General features: G+C 39.9%; 1 protein-coding gene across 1 annotated transcript in view; it reads left to right on the forward strand.

Moving 5' to 3' along the window:
- The first annotated feature begins 11,912 nt into the window (after window positions 1-11,912).
- Window positions 11,913-15,064, forward strand: part of ERCC6L2 (ERCC excision repair 6 like 2) — a 1,190,567-nt gene continuing 1,187,415 nt past the window's right edge. Inside the window, exon 1 of the mRNA XM_044058934.1 lies at window positions 11,913-12,026. The gene's annotated coding sequence lies outside the window, so the exon portion shown is untranslated. The remainder of the gene's footprint in view (window positions 12,027-15,064) is intronic.

Here is a 15,064-nt window from a genome sequence, read left to right on the forward strand (position 1 = left end):
AGAAGAGACCCACAAGTGCAATGCTACCACAGACCACTTAAATAGCTAGTCAGAAATCCCTTGCTGAGGTCAACTTGTAGAACGTCTTTCAGCAGTAACAGTGTGAGGAAGATCATTTTTTTTTACCAGAAACAAAAATCAATGAAATAAACACATACAAGCAGGAAACAGTAGTGATCACTCAAAATAACTTGTGTGATTTAGCAATCAAAGGAACGTAACTTTGCCTTGATGGCACTGGATTCAAGCAAAATACTTCTAGAATGCAGCCTAAGACTTCAAGCTTTGTTGAGCTACTGGAAAATGAGCAGGAGACAATATGTAGTAAAGGTGGTTTAGTCAAGAACAATACTGATTTTCTGGGTGGGGGATTCAGTATCATATATCTATGGAAACCAGTGATTAGGAATATTACGTAAATAGTTTATTCAACAGTCTATATGGCCTTACTATAAAAACAACACCAACATTAAGGTTAGGAGGATTAGCTAGAGAGGCATACAATCAAATAAAGGTGATACTGGAGCTCTTTCAGAAACTTTAGCTTAATGTGTTAGTGGAGGATGGGGCAGAACCAGAATCCAACTTTAAGCAGGTAAAAGATAAGTAGAATATAAATGCAGTGAAGCACAAACTGGAGCAGAGACAATTTTCTCACTACTGCCTTTCTACTACAGTTTAAAGCACCAGACTATGCAGACATTTATCAGTAAAACTATTTATGGAAACAAATGCAATAATAAATTGTTAAGCCTCAAAATCTCTCACAAGTACATAGCTCTGCCACCACTACTGAAATTTTAAATTTACTTTTGTAAAGGATGAAGATTATTCCTTAAAACTCTTATCTGACTCAACATACAGATTACAGAGCATGTAGTGTACAGAACAGTATAGCTTTAAGAAGAACCAATTAGATTTGTGTGCATGCAGGATGTCACATGGTTCAGTCTTGTCTTTTAGCCGTTACCACATTAAGAGTATTAAATGCATTTACTCTGTCTCCCAGGAGTTTGCATCTGGCCAATAAGTCTGAATTGCTCTATTACAAGTAAGTAATCCAGCACTGTGCACTTTCAGAGCCGGACATTGCATTTACCAAAAAATTCAAACTTTATCAAGATTTGCTCAAGTATACGGTTCAGACTTCATCAGGCCCAAACTTTCTCTGCTCTGAGAAAAATATCAAGAGAAGAAATGAAAAAACTTTCATTACTACTGCCAGACCAACTGGACTATTTCATTACACAAATCAGCATACTGCAAAAAAAAAAAAAAAAAAAAAAAAAAAAAAAAAAAAATGAGAAACCAACTTTTGTTCTTTTGTTTACTATAAAACTGATAAATGAGTAACTCTGCAACTAAAATGATACCAAACAGGTTTAGGTTAAAAAGTAGTAATTTTGAAAACAAAAACATAATGTTTTGAAGAAGCAATAGCTCAGCAAAATAAGACAGAACTGAGCATTTGTGCAGATAAAACACTTTTCTTTCAAACTCAGACAACATTTTGGACTTTCTTTGCTCTTGAATGTAGCTACCATATTCTTTACATACAGTTGAACAATCACCATGACATCCAACTTAACACTCACTGTGCCAGCAACATAACTCCTGGACAATTTGGCATAAAACACACACCGATCATTGCAGAAAATTTCACTCTTTACTGTATTACTTTTAGTACAGCTGAAAATGCAAGGCAATACAAGTTGCTACTTCCCTTCACATAGCTGGAAATTATGTCTTTAAGGTACTTAACGCACTTACTGTTCCTACAGTATGGCAGACTGATTTGAGTGTCATTAAATATAAGTTTAAACAGGTCTCTAAACCCCGTCCCCAAAACATGCCATATTTTGCTATGTACTTTTCATTAGAAATCAAGAGTCACAAGAGTCTGTTCATACCTGTGTGACTGAACCGTGACACAGAAAGGAAGACTGAGAGTTTGGAGAGTACATGATTCATTTCTGAGAGATAGAATTGTCTGTGGTATTAAAAATTATAAACTAACAATGAAGTACTGACACTGATTTAATTTTGGACAAAACTGTAGATGAGTTGTGTGGAGGCATACGTGAATGGGTGTGCCTTCGTTGAAGATTGTGTGTCAGGGCTGGTAACTTGGCACATAAAAATCCATAGGTTCATAGATTAGTACTAGGCTAACTGCTCTTGCGAGCCACTTTAAGCCTAGCCAATTATCCCTTGTGAGACTCAAACCCTGCACCTTGTGTTTGTAAGGCAAACACCTTAACCATTAGGCCACCCTCCCAACTCCCACTACTAAACATTAGCAGACCGGAGTTCCATTGTGGTGACCCCTAACCGGGATAAGCCAAAAGGCACAACAACAACAACAACAACTGTAGATGAGTGTAGAGCAGCATAACTAACAGATAACTTGCTGAGAATTTGGTTTGTAAAATTAAAAGGAGATGACATTTCTTAGCACTAGGTAAATAATTATGTCAAGGCAAAGTAGAATATAAAAAACTACTTCAAACCATATATCAGCAAAAAGAACCACTGCTATCATTGGGCATGATGTACTTAAGTGAGAAGCATTCAAGTACTGCCATTTTCTAAAGGTGTAATTATCAGTATGATAAGAAGTCATGCTAATACTTGAGACAACTTATAGACTGTAAGTTGCCTCACTATATTCCTCACGTCTGTAAGTCTAAAGAAAAGAAAAAGGAGCAGAAAATGTTTTGCAGAAGACTGATGAAAATAAAAATGCTGGTTGTTTAGTCATTAACTTAAACAACTCTCTGACTCATATAATTCTCTTACTCCAAAAAAACTGTTGACTGCTCGGTTGATTCTGTCTCAGTCAAATAATTCTCTTGCTCCATCAGACTTGTTTGTAAATGCAGTTAAGTCTCCTTCACTGGACACAGAAACTCAACAGTGATGATGCTGTACTAATCAGTGGGCTGCAAAATATTTATAAAAGGAAATGAAAAAAAGTCTTTCATTTAAACTTGATGCTGGTTAAGAACATTATATCATAACTGATAAAAGCATGCAGGGCAACAGAAATGAAATGCTCATTGTCAGAGTCAAAAGCTTCACTAATAAATAATTCTGGTCACAAACTGAAACATGCATGCACTGTTGCAAATGCTGCTGCTGCTTGATGATTCTGATGAGATCAATGATGATGATGATGATGATGCATTAGTTGTACCATAGCTCACTGGAACTCTCTCACCAGAAGTATGTAACTGTGGAAATAGGAAAGCATATTTTATAGTTCAAAATAAAGCCACAGGAAGTTCTAATTGGGAACTTATAAATAGATGGAGTAACTCTTAATTCAAAAATTACTGGAGTTGCTAACTTATCCTGTTGAGTAAGTATCCCTGAAATGCATTGCCCAATTTATATTACAAGGCCTACAAGGACTCTGAAAGTTCTGTTTTTTGTCTGAAGAGTCAAAACAGTAAAGATGCGGTAATTTCCAGTTTAGATGTTAGATAGACTTTTTCCTAATTATCTCTTTTAATGTTTTACTTTCAATTCCTTGTGAAAGTTTTATATTGTTTGAATGTTGATTTCATACAAATACACTAGTATTACTATTACTATCATTATTATTATTAATAATAGTATTCAACTTTAAACACCTGAGGTTGATGGAATATTTATTAAAGTGTTTATGCATTCTACTCTTACAGCTGACTGTGTAGTGTCAGACCCTTTGAAAGGCAACTACTGAGAAGAATGCTACCATTTTGATATGTTAATGGTTGTTTTATTTTAAGGGTATACAGTAAGGTGTGCTCTTGTTTTGTCAGTTTTGTTGGTTTTGTCTAACTGGTAGCAGCATACTGCAGACTGGGGAAGGGAGGGCATTGGTGCTACAGCGTTACTACTTAACTCTCCCAAACTGGAAAACATTGTGTGAATGTGTGTGCAAAATAGTTTTGGCCCAGTTTTAATTGCTGTCAGCAAGACTACACTGGAATGCAGTGGGGTCATTCCGAGGTTGGTGAAATCTGGGAAGCTAGTGATTATAACTGTGAGCTGTAGCTATACAATATAAATCTTACTTGGGTATAGTAGGGATTTGTTATTACTCAAAGTGGTTTAGATATTTTTAAGAATGACCTGGACACTTATTATGGGAATAAGTATTTTTGTATATTGGCAGGCTAGAAGGTCATTAGTGCTCATGGCTGAAATATTTGTATTTATGCAACTGCACATTTACTCTGCACCCTTAAAACCATATGAATTTTACGTATTAGCTAGTTTTGAGTTTGAAATCCTGTACTGACAATTCAATTGCACCTCAAATATTGATGGCAGTGGTGCCTTGCCCTCTCACAACATCAACCAGATATCATGTACAGATTAGCTTTTGAATAACTGAACATCACAAAGTAAACTGGCAGTGTGTATCTGCAAGTGCAAAACATCATGAAGACAGTCAGGATGATTTGCAGCCTCATAAAGACAATAATCTGCATGTGTACAAAGTTGGTGATCTGTATTCTCTCACAAAGAATATGATTCATGTATCTGTGAAATAGATGATTCACAAATTAACAAAGCTATTAGTTCAAGAAAGACCACGTATCTTTGCAGTATAATCTGTTACACCTTAACAAGCAAAGTGCAGTGTATACTAAAGTGAGAAGCAAATTAAACACATAAATATGAATTCTTCTGACTCATTTGATAGTTTTGAATGATGTGTTGACTTTCTGGACTTGACAATTTACTACAGGAATTTACCTACAATACTGAACAAGAGATGGAGTTACAAATGCTAAAAATATATGGTACCGGTTAGATGGCCAAATGAAAAGATAAAGTTCCATTAACAGAATTCATTACAGTTTCAATAATGACATTTATGTATTTCAAAGACTGTTGCTCAAATCATTCATAGTGATTGTGCCAAATAAAATACATAATGCATTACTAGAAACAATCCATGAAGTGTACTTTGGCATTGTCATAAGAAGATCTTATGATCAAAAAAATGTCAAATCTGCAATGTGTTTCACACAAAGCAAACATAAAAACAGTGCTATTGCTCATGAAATACCAGTCAGGCCATGGAATGAAATAGTCACTGACATATTTCAGTTCAAGGGGAGTTAGTATTTTACCTGCATGTTTTATTAGTCAAAGAATCCAAAAGTCATCAAATTATGAGATATGTCTTCATAATTAGTCTTTACTCCGAAAAAGCAATGTCTTTATGACAAACAACACCAGACAGTCCCAATAATCAAGAATTCTGTGCATAATGCAGTGGGAGTTTTAGCACAAAATGTCCTCATCAAGATAGCCACCATCCAAAGAGCACATTAGAAGAGTCTTATAGTGAAAAGCATTACATAGGAGTGTGCTGGCAGCTCAAGACAAGATTGTTTTCTATTTTTGCTTGAATACTGAAACACTTCATTGCAACCAGTGGGACTCCCCCCTTGTCAGCTGTTGATGGGAAAGAGAATGAAGTTGAATGTTGTCTGTACTACTTCAAGCCGAAAACACACAGCATCTGAAGGTAACTTGGAAGAAAGAGCAGCAAAAGTAGAAACTGCACTGCTATAGGTCATCTAGGTCACTGCCAACCCTGAAGCCTGAAGAGATTGCAAGAATTCAAAATCAATCTGACAAGTGCTTGAAGAAGCAGTAAGGTGCTGTGGTAGCTCAAGCTAATACTGTGGGGTCTGACATAGAAACCAGAGAGGCACAGAAGCTTGGGTATAACTGTGGTCATTTATACAGAACTGGACCATTCTAAATTTTGAATACTGAATTTTCTGAAAGACTACTGATATGAAACAGTTCTAGCCACAAAGATGCTCAATTACCAGATGATAAGAGTGTTCCAGAGAGGTACAGTTACCCAGCTCATGACACTGCCCCAGCCACTATACCATCTGATTCAAAGGATAAGAGTGAACTATCTAAAGATGGCACTTTATATGAAGTGAGTGTTGAATCTGCAATAAGATTATCTACTAATAGAGACTTTTAAAGCATCCAGATTTGGGACAGCAATCAAAAAGCAATCCAGATGCAATGCCTTTCTAAAACGTTATGACAGCAATGACTGATTTATACAGCTGCTTCAATAACTGTAAAATTTTACTACATAAAAATAGTTACACTGCTATATGTTTTTACACAAGTATAAACCATCTGCAGGTATATCATGTTATACTCTTAGAACAGTATAGACTAGAGTATCAATTATTTAATTGTAGGGTAGGGATGTAACTTTTTGGAGTAAAGCTTTAAGTACCTATATGGTTAGTGTGCATGCAAGATGTTACATTGGTTTGCTTTGCCTTTCACTTTTCTGCCATGTTAGAAAAGACTGTGGCTGCATCCAGACAGCCATTTTCAGGTCTCTGTTTGTCCAACATGTCTGGACTGCTCTGCTGTGAATAACAAACCCAACATTCCGCTGCTCACATATCATGAAGATGCATTAACAAACTGTATACTATTTTTGCCTCCAAGCCCCAGCATTTTATGTTTTTTTTTTTCTTTTCTTTTCTTAGGGTTGAATGCCTATCATTAGTTAACATAAGTGGTAAAGTGCTAGCAGTCAACACAGCAAGACAGATAAACAAATAAGCCTGACAAAATGACACTGCAACTAACATTATTTGAAAGCACAGTGATTGCTACTCTGCTATGTAAACATTCTTTGAAAACAGGAAAAATAAGCAATCAGCAAAAGATTTGATAAAGAAAATGCTAGTAACAGGCAGAAAATGCTAAGTCCTTAAATTTTCTTAACTTTTGTGATCTTGGCTGAGATTTAAAAAATGCATTGTAGAGCCTAAGTCAAAAAGGAACCATCCAATTAATTCGCAGGTAGGCATTTATGTATTTAATTCAAACTTAGAATACTTTTTGATTTTAGGCCTATAGACTCAAAAAAGACAGTAATTTCCTATAATCTCATAACACGGTAGCTACAACCCTTGTAGCGTACTGCTGAACGTATTTGTTCAAGAAGCAGGAAAAAAGGCCAAATAAATAAATAGTGGGGAGACAACTTGTTTGCATTTGTTAACCAGGGTAGTACACAGACCATTTGCAGTTTCATAGGTTCATAGGTTCATAGGTTTATACTAGGCTATCTGCCCTAGGGCATTTATAAGCCTAGCCAGAATGTGTTTGGCTTTCGCCACCCATTCTAAATTTATTTTGTTATGCCCTTTTTCGAGGTTAGTATACTGTGCCTCTGTCTAACAGTGACACAGAAGTGATACCCGGGGTAAACCTACGATCTCCCATCCACTCATCAAGATTCCTCTTGAAGAGAGTCAATGAGGGACTCTGCCTAACCTGGACTGGGATTTTATTCCAGAGTGAAGGGAGCCTCTGGGTTATGAATCTGTCCCTCCAGCATGTCCTATTTATTTCAGTGTTGAGGTTCAAATCTCTCGAGTGCGTAGCTCAATGGGATTTGGATTTTTTGAGGTGCAGCATGTCCATTAATTCCGGGTTGGACATGGCTTTATACATCAGGCACAGATCGCCTCTGAACAGGCGGTATGCCACTGAGTAGAGCTGGAGTTTCTTTAACCGGGCAGCATATGGCATCTTTTTGAGCCCTTTGATCCTCTTGGTGAGGTACTTTTGGGGTCTTTCCAGTTGCTGCAGGTGTCTGGTAAGGTACATCCCAAAAGGGGCATTGTATTCAATTATGGGCCTGATGAGGGATGAGTAAAGAGGCACGATGACCTCCCCTGATCTAGATGTGAATCCCTTCATGATTAGGTGGGCTATATAAAATGTTTTTCTAACCACTTTGGCCACGTGGTTGTCAAATGAGAGATTGCTATCAACTTGGGTCCCCAGGTCCCTAATTACTTCTTCTTTACTTAATGGATTACCACCTATGTGGTAATTTGTGGCACTTTGTTTTTGCCAAAGGGATGACTATACACTTTTTGGCATTTAGCTTGAGGCCATGGCTCTGGCACCAGTTGTCTGTTTCTATGAGGCCCTTTTGGAGGATGCTTGTGTCATCTGGAGAGTCGATTATGGTGCCCAGTTTGCAGTCATCTGCGAACTTGGTCAGCCACAGTCCTTCCGTGTTGGCCTGTACCTCCGAGAAATATATACCGAACAAGAGAGGTCCCAGGACTGAGCCTAGTGGGACACCACTTGTAACTGGTTTGGAGTCTGACGTGGCTCCAGCAATTCTAACCATGTGGGTTCTGTCCTTGAGCCAGTTTGCAATCCATCTAGTGACATAGGGGTTTATATTTAAGCTGGTGAGCTTATCTATAATGCCCGAGTGGGGTATTGTATCGAAGTCTTTTGCGAGGTCCATGTAGGCTGTGTGGACCACCTTCCCCTCGTCAATGGCCTTGGTGACTGTTTCAAAGAAATCAACCAGGTTTAAGAGGCAGGATCTGCCCTTAACAAAGCCGAACTGGGTAGGATCCAGTGTCTGTAGGCCCCCAATATCTTTATTTATGAGGTCCATGATGATCCTTTCCATAGCTTTGCAGACCAAGCTAGTCAGGCTTATGGGGCGATAGTTTCCAGGATCCGTTGAGGCACCACCTTTATGGAGAGGGACCACTGTTGCTGTACGCCACTCTTTGGGCACATATCCTGTAGTAAGGCTGAGATTGAACAGTAGTTTTATGTTTGGGTTTAGCTCTTCTTGGAGTTCATGTAGGACGCAGCCCAGGACATCGTCTGGTCCCATTGATGCTGTGTTTTTTGCTTTGGAGAGGGCGGCTCTTACCAGAGCATCTGAGATGTCAGGGGGGCAGCACTCTGCTGGGATAGATATTTGCCATTTTGGTGGGGGGGGGGGAGTTTGCGCTGAACCTGTCAGCTAGGATGTTGGCAATGTCTGTGGGTTCAGCGTATTTTTTGTCATTTTGGACTAATTCTGAGCATATCTGGGAATTACCACCCAGGTTCCTAACATAACTAAAGAAAGCCTTGTGATTATCCTTAGTGTCCGATGCAATTTTTCTCTCGAAGCTGGCCTTAGACAATTTTATGAGTGCCCGTAGTTTTTTGCTAATACTGATCAGTGATGCCTTCCCTTTTTGGGATTTTGCTCTATCATTTAGTAGCTTCCTCCTTCTATTGTATAGTTTGTTTATGGCTGGGGTCCACCAGACAGGACGTCTGCCATTGGAGGATTGGGTCTTGGTTTTATTTGGGATCGCATGATCCATGCATTCCTGAAGGTGTTCATAGAATGCGTTTATAAAGGATTCTGCGGTCTGGGCTGTATTTTCCACAGGCCCGGGGGCTTTGAAGGATTCCACCTCGGTTTTGAGGAGTGTGAAATTTGCTTTGGAGAAGTTTTTCACTGTGGTTTTCTGGGCAGGGGGTGGGGTCGGGATGTGAATATCCAGTGAGATTAGTTTATGGTCTGATCTTACCAGTGAGGGATACACTTCTGGTCTGGAGCATAGAGTCCCCATGTTAGTGATGATCAGGTCCAGTATGTTTTCCCCTCTTGTGGGAGTGGTAACAAGTTGTTCCATAGCATTTGAGTTTATAAATTCTAGGAACCTTTGGGCTAGGGTGTTGGAGCTAGAGTAATGCTCCCAGTCTATGTTTGGGTAGTTGAAGTCGCCCAATATAATGGTGTTTGGAGAGACCTTCATATTTTCCAGTGTTCTCAGGAAGGCCGAGTGGGGTTCCTGGGTTTGGGAGGGTGGTCTGTAGCAGGCTATAAACTGGAAGGCAGTTTTACCCACTGTTAGTTGCACATGGATAGTCTCTGATGCTTCGTGCTTTGCCACCAACCTGGAGGTGTGGGTATCTTTGATGAATATCGATACTCCCCCTCCTTTTGTGGTTCGGTCCAAGTTTTGCGGCCGAAAAGCATGGTATGAGGTATAACCTGGTAGTGCTGGGGTGCTCTCGGGAGCCCTGAGCCAGGTTTCTGTTACTGCACAGATATCGATGTTCTCCATGCTAAGGAGAGTTTCGAGTGCATGCATCTTGAGGTTTAGACTTCTGGCGTTGAGTAGCATTACTCTTAGTTTCTTATCCCTTGTGATACCTATGGAGGTGGGTTTGTCTTTGGAGCCTTGCCTAAAAAAGGCACTACGGGGGTAGCAAGAGCCTTTGCCAATATCCGAAAGCCCAGGGGTGACAGGTGCAAGCCGTCCCTAGCGAAGCATCATGGCTTGTCGAGCATATCATCCCAAGCTGACAGGCATTGGATCCCCTTTGAATGACACCAGTACTTAAGCCAATTGTTGAAATTGATCATCTTGTCTTCATATTGTGGCATCATTCTTGGTGAGGGTAAGATGCTACTCAAGGTCAGGGTCATACCGGCCTGGGCTACATGCTCAGAGAGCTCCTTTATGTCTCTTTTCATGTAGTCCAGGGAGATACGTCTCAGGTCATTCACACCAGAATGGACAATGACTGAGTCATATTTGTACTTGCCTTGGAGTGACCTGAGTGCTTGTGTTATGTGGCGGATCCTTGCGCCCGACAGGCTGCTCACCGTGACCCTCTCCTTGTTCAGCCTGTTGAGTGGGATGTCAGTGTGCCTGACGATAGAGTCACCTATTATAAGTGTATCAGGTGTGCTGTTTAGTCTTAAGGGCTGTGACTGTTCGGCACACTGGCTTTGTGAGATATGTGTTGCACGTGTTTTGTTTTAGCGTAGCGGTTGCTTGGGTGTCTGCTTTGGAGGTCTCTGCTGCTTAGGCAGATCTTTATTTAGAGCCTCTGAGTATGTTTTTGTGTGATTATGTGTTTGGTTTGCTGTCGTGGTAGGTCTATATGAGACTGGAATTGTAGTGAGTGTGGTTTCCTTCTCCTCCTGACTGGTTATGCCAGTACTGAGTTGAGAGAGCTTAGCCTCCAGTTTGGCTATATGGTTGCATCTCTCACATGTGATGGAATTTGTTGGGAGGAGGAGAGGGTTGTCTGTGTACATGAGGCAGTTGTAACATTGCCTCAAGATTCCCAGATTCACCAGCTGGACCTGGATTCAGCCCGGATGACATTTAGTAGTCACTAGAAACACAACTAAAATATATGTAATGGGTCATATATATAACTGTGCTTGAGACCAAAATAAGGTTGCCACCTTTTCAAATGGCCAAAGTGGGACATTTTTGGTACAAACATCAGATGTTACAGGCCAACACATACCCACAGCCAGTACAAAGGAAAGAACTTAACTTTTTTGTCTAAATAAAAGCTTATTCTTGTAGCATTTTAGTTGCTTATTCTGTTTCTTATAACATTTAGGTATTTCAGACACAGAATAACTGTTTTATGCAACTATTACATAAAATATAGGAAATAATTTTGTCCTAAAATCTCAGGACATTTGTTATTTTTACAATTTTTTGTCAGGACACAACTGCCCAAAAAGGGACTGTCCCTCGCAAAGTGGGACAGGTGGTAACCCTAGACCAAAATCAACCGCGCAGGTTGATGTGGAAATGATAGTATTCAAAAGACGGGATATATCCGAGAGCAAATTATGTGTCCTTTCCGATTACTTTAAGGTTCGGGGTTCATAGATCTTTAAAAATATACTGTAATTCATTTAAAAAGTTACTGGAACATGTTTTACATCAACATGTATTCTGGAACAATGAGTGTGAAACTATAATGCTTGAGATTGGTGAGAGGCTGATTTTTAATGATTTACTGAAGTCAAATAATTGATGAGGAAAGTGGAAAACCACCACGAAAAACCTGACTGCTGAAAGGTATTTTGTAGTCCCCATAACAATTGCTGGTCTGTACATTACATTTCACAATAGCAGAACAACTAGCAAGGATTTTATATCCTCGTTTGATATTGCCTTTCACTTTTTATTTCACTCTCAAATAACTTCTGAAAAGATTATGAGGGAAGTATTAGGGGGTTGGACCAAGTGTGCAACATTTTTTGTCGTAATATTTTTCCGGTCCTGGTAGGAATTACTTTTAAACTGACGTTGTCAAATTGTAAAATCTAGAAGTTATGATCTGGGCAGGAGATTAAACGTAATTTATGCATGTTTCTACTATGGTGTTTGGTAAGATTTATAATTTATGTTATCTGCCTGCTTTAAAACATTTGCAGCGGAGTGACAGGTAGCACTGCGGCAGTACAATCCTTACTAGAAGTCCTGGGAGAGATAATTGTTAAGTTAGTCCACACTTTTTTTCCCGTTTGACAACCATGGAGCGACATTTGGTGGCTCACGATTAATTTTCTTTAACATCCTAAGTGGAATATTTCGATACAAGTTGTAAATTTAGAGTTACAGTGTGCACCCGTCACAGTTTTAATGGGAGAGGTATTCTACATGACACGTAAATACATGAAAATACATTTAACATTCTTCTGTTTCTGGAGACCTTTGCAGTTGTATTAATGTCCGTGATAATCCAGTTTGTAAGAAAACTATGTTGTAAGTTCACCACTCTGATTTTTGACAGTAAGAGAATGTAATTATTAGTTACTATGAGTTTAGTCAGATGGAAGGGTGCGAAACAAGCGCTGTAGTACAGGAGCCAGTCCATTTCATTGTGGATGGATGGAAGGTTATGACTTTGTTGATGAGTGTTATACAGCAAAAAGGTGTTGTGTATATAATATACATACATAATGAGACTAGACTAAAATTTCCAGCTTCAGTTCGCTTCAGCCGAAAAAGCATACTGCATTGGGGAAGCAGAAACTCAAGACCGAAGTGCCTGCCCGTGGGAGCGAAGAGTAGTGATGATACTGGTAATAGTAAGCAGCAATAAAAGAAGAAAGGGACCTGATGGTAATGATTTAATGTAATTGTATAAGTATGTATTAGTGGTATGGAAGGTACGTTTGTGGAATATTGTGCTTTATTTTATTTATCCGTTGTTGACCAGATTAGTCTCTCTAGGCTAGTGGCCTCTTTTCAGGTAAGACACAAGGTGGTATTTCAGCTACAAAGGGAATTTGTGGCCAGGGCATTGGAAAACAACCTCTCCTTTCAGTTGGTGCCATGGGATCTTTTACATCCACTTGAGCTATCACCAACTTAAGCAGATGGGTCCTTGGTTTAACATTTCAGGTGAAGGAAGACGTACACAGGAGTGCAGCTTGTGCTTGACATATGCTGTCTTCAGGTCTAGGAATGTCCAGTTGGACTCTTTCCTCCTCTCTAGCTTCTTCTCAGCTATCTTCAAATATCGGATCAGTTGTGCTGCTTCCTGATCTGAGTCTGAACTGCTCATCTTCCATCTTACTTTTTGCTGCCCCGCATATTTGTTTATCAGTCACTCTCTCCAGTACTTTTATGCAGTGCAACATGAGTTTGATAATGTCTGTACTGCCCACAGCTGTGAATGTCCCCTTTGTTCTTTAACACTGGAAGTAATATGCTTGTTTTCCAGTCATCTGAGATATGCCTTTCTCTCCATAATGCTATGAGTACTCTCAGGAGCTGTTCTTCCCCTGTCTCACCCAACATCGGTATCATATGTGCTGTGACCTTACCTGGGCCTGCCATTTTCCCTGACTTAATTTTCCTTGGTACTGTTCTTATTTCTAGGGTGGACTCCTCCTCTTCTTTCATCTTAGTCTGTGTCATGCGGTTTTCTTCATTCAGAAGCTGCAAAAAGTGCTCCTTCCATCTGTTTTTGATGTCTGGTGGACTGGTGGGTAGGTTGTTGCTGGCATCCCTTAAGAAGGGTATCTGTCTTCTTTAGCTTTTTGTCTTTGCATTTCAATCTGGTGTTTTTTATGCCATCTATTGAGTCACTGTCTAGAAACTGGTAGATTGCCTGTTATGCCATGTTCTTTGCTATTTCAACTTCTCTGTTAGCATCTTTGTTAGCCAATTAGGATTCCTTTCTAGCCTGGTCCATCTTTTCTATCCTCTACTTTTTCCTGCAATTCTTCTTTCCTTTGACAGATTCCTGGACTTGTGCATTCCACCATCAGCTTTCCTTATGTACCTTATTTCCATACCTAGCTTGACCACATGTCTGTCCTGTAGTCCTCACACATGCTGTTTTGAAGTGCTGCTATTCTTCTTCAACTCCACCTACTTTCACTTCTTCCAGAGTTACTAGAGCCCGGAGTAATTCCTTGAACTCGTGTGCTTTCTTTTAGGTCAACTTCCAGGTCTTCAGCCTAGTCTCCATTGAGCCTTCTCAGACCACTGCATGCAACTGATTATGGCAATCAGTAGTTTATGCTGTGGGCTGACTGTTTCACTGGGAATGATTTTGCATTCGTTGATTGTACCTTAGTGACCTTTCTTTAAGTGGAGGATGTGATTTGTATGACTGTCTCTCTTGCTGAACCATGTGTTGTCCACCATCTAGCCATTTGCTAGACACAGTAGTATCTCCTCCTTTATTTTTGGTGCCTCACCCACGTGGACCCAGGCAATCTTCATATCCTGTTCTGCTCATCTCAGTATGTGCATTCAGGTCATCCGTTATCAACACCAATTCATGTTGTGCTGCTTTATTTAGTAGGTCCTTCAGCTGCTGTCTGAATGCATTCTTTTCTTCACTGTCACAACCCTGCTGTGGGACATATGCTGAGATTATGATCAGTGCCTGATCTTACACTGGAGTCTGTCACTAATTCTGATGATGATCCCTTACTGTCTCTTCACAATTCTCACAATTCATACATCATTTCAAGTCTGTCCTCCTGAGTAGTGGACTTGGTATACCAAGCTAAGTGGCTTTGCTGCACTACCCTTCAATTTGTCTCCTGGATAAATAGGATGCCTTCTCCTTATCATACCATCCACTTCCAGGCTGCATCCAGTCAGTGACCCTACACTGAGTGAAGCAATCTTTAGTTCAAGTTTATCAGGTTGATTAGTTTTACTTCCAGCTTTTGCTAAACAGAGCTATCTCAAGTAACACTAGCTGGGCAAATGGAGACCGTCCACTCAGTAGCTTATAGACTCAGGGAACCTGGGCTTTATAACAGGCAGACAATGGCCGTCATGGGCACATACAGCCCTCCCACCAGTGGCTTGGATCCCTGGTGTAGGTCACAGTAGGCCATATCCTTATCCCACTTATCACTGGCAAATATCTGTGCCTATTTGGTGACATTAGTCAA

The sequence above is a fragment of the Protopterus annectens genome, chromosome 17.part0, assembly GCF_019279795.1.
Source record: "Protopterus annectens isolate FY-2018-M chromosome 17.part0, PAN1.0, whole genome shotgun sequence".
Taxonomy (NCBI): Eukaryota; Metazoa; Chordata; order Ceratodontiformes; family Protopteridae; genus Protopterus; species Protopterus annectens.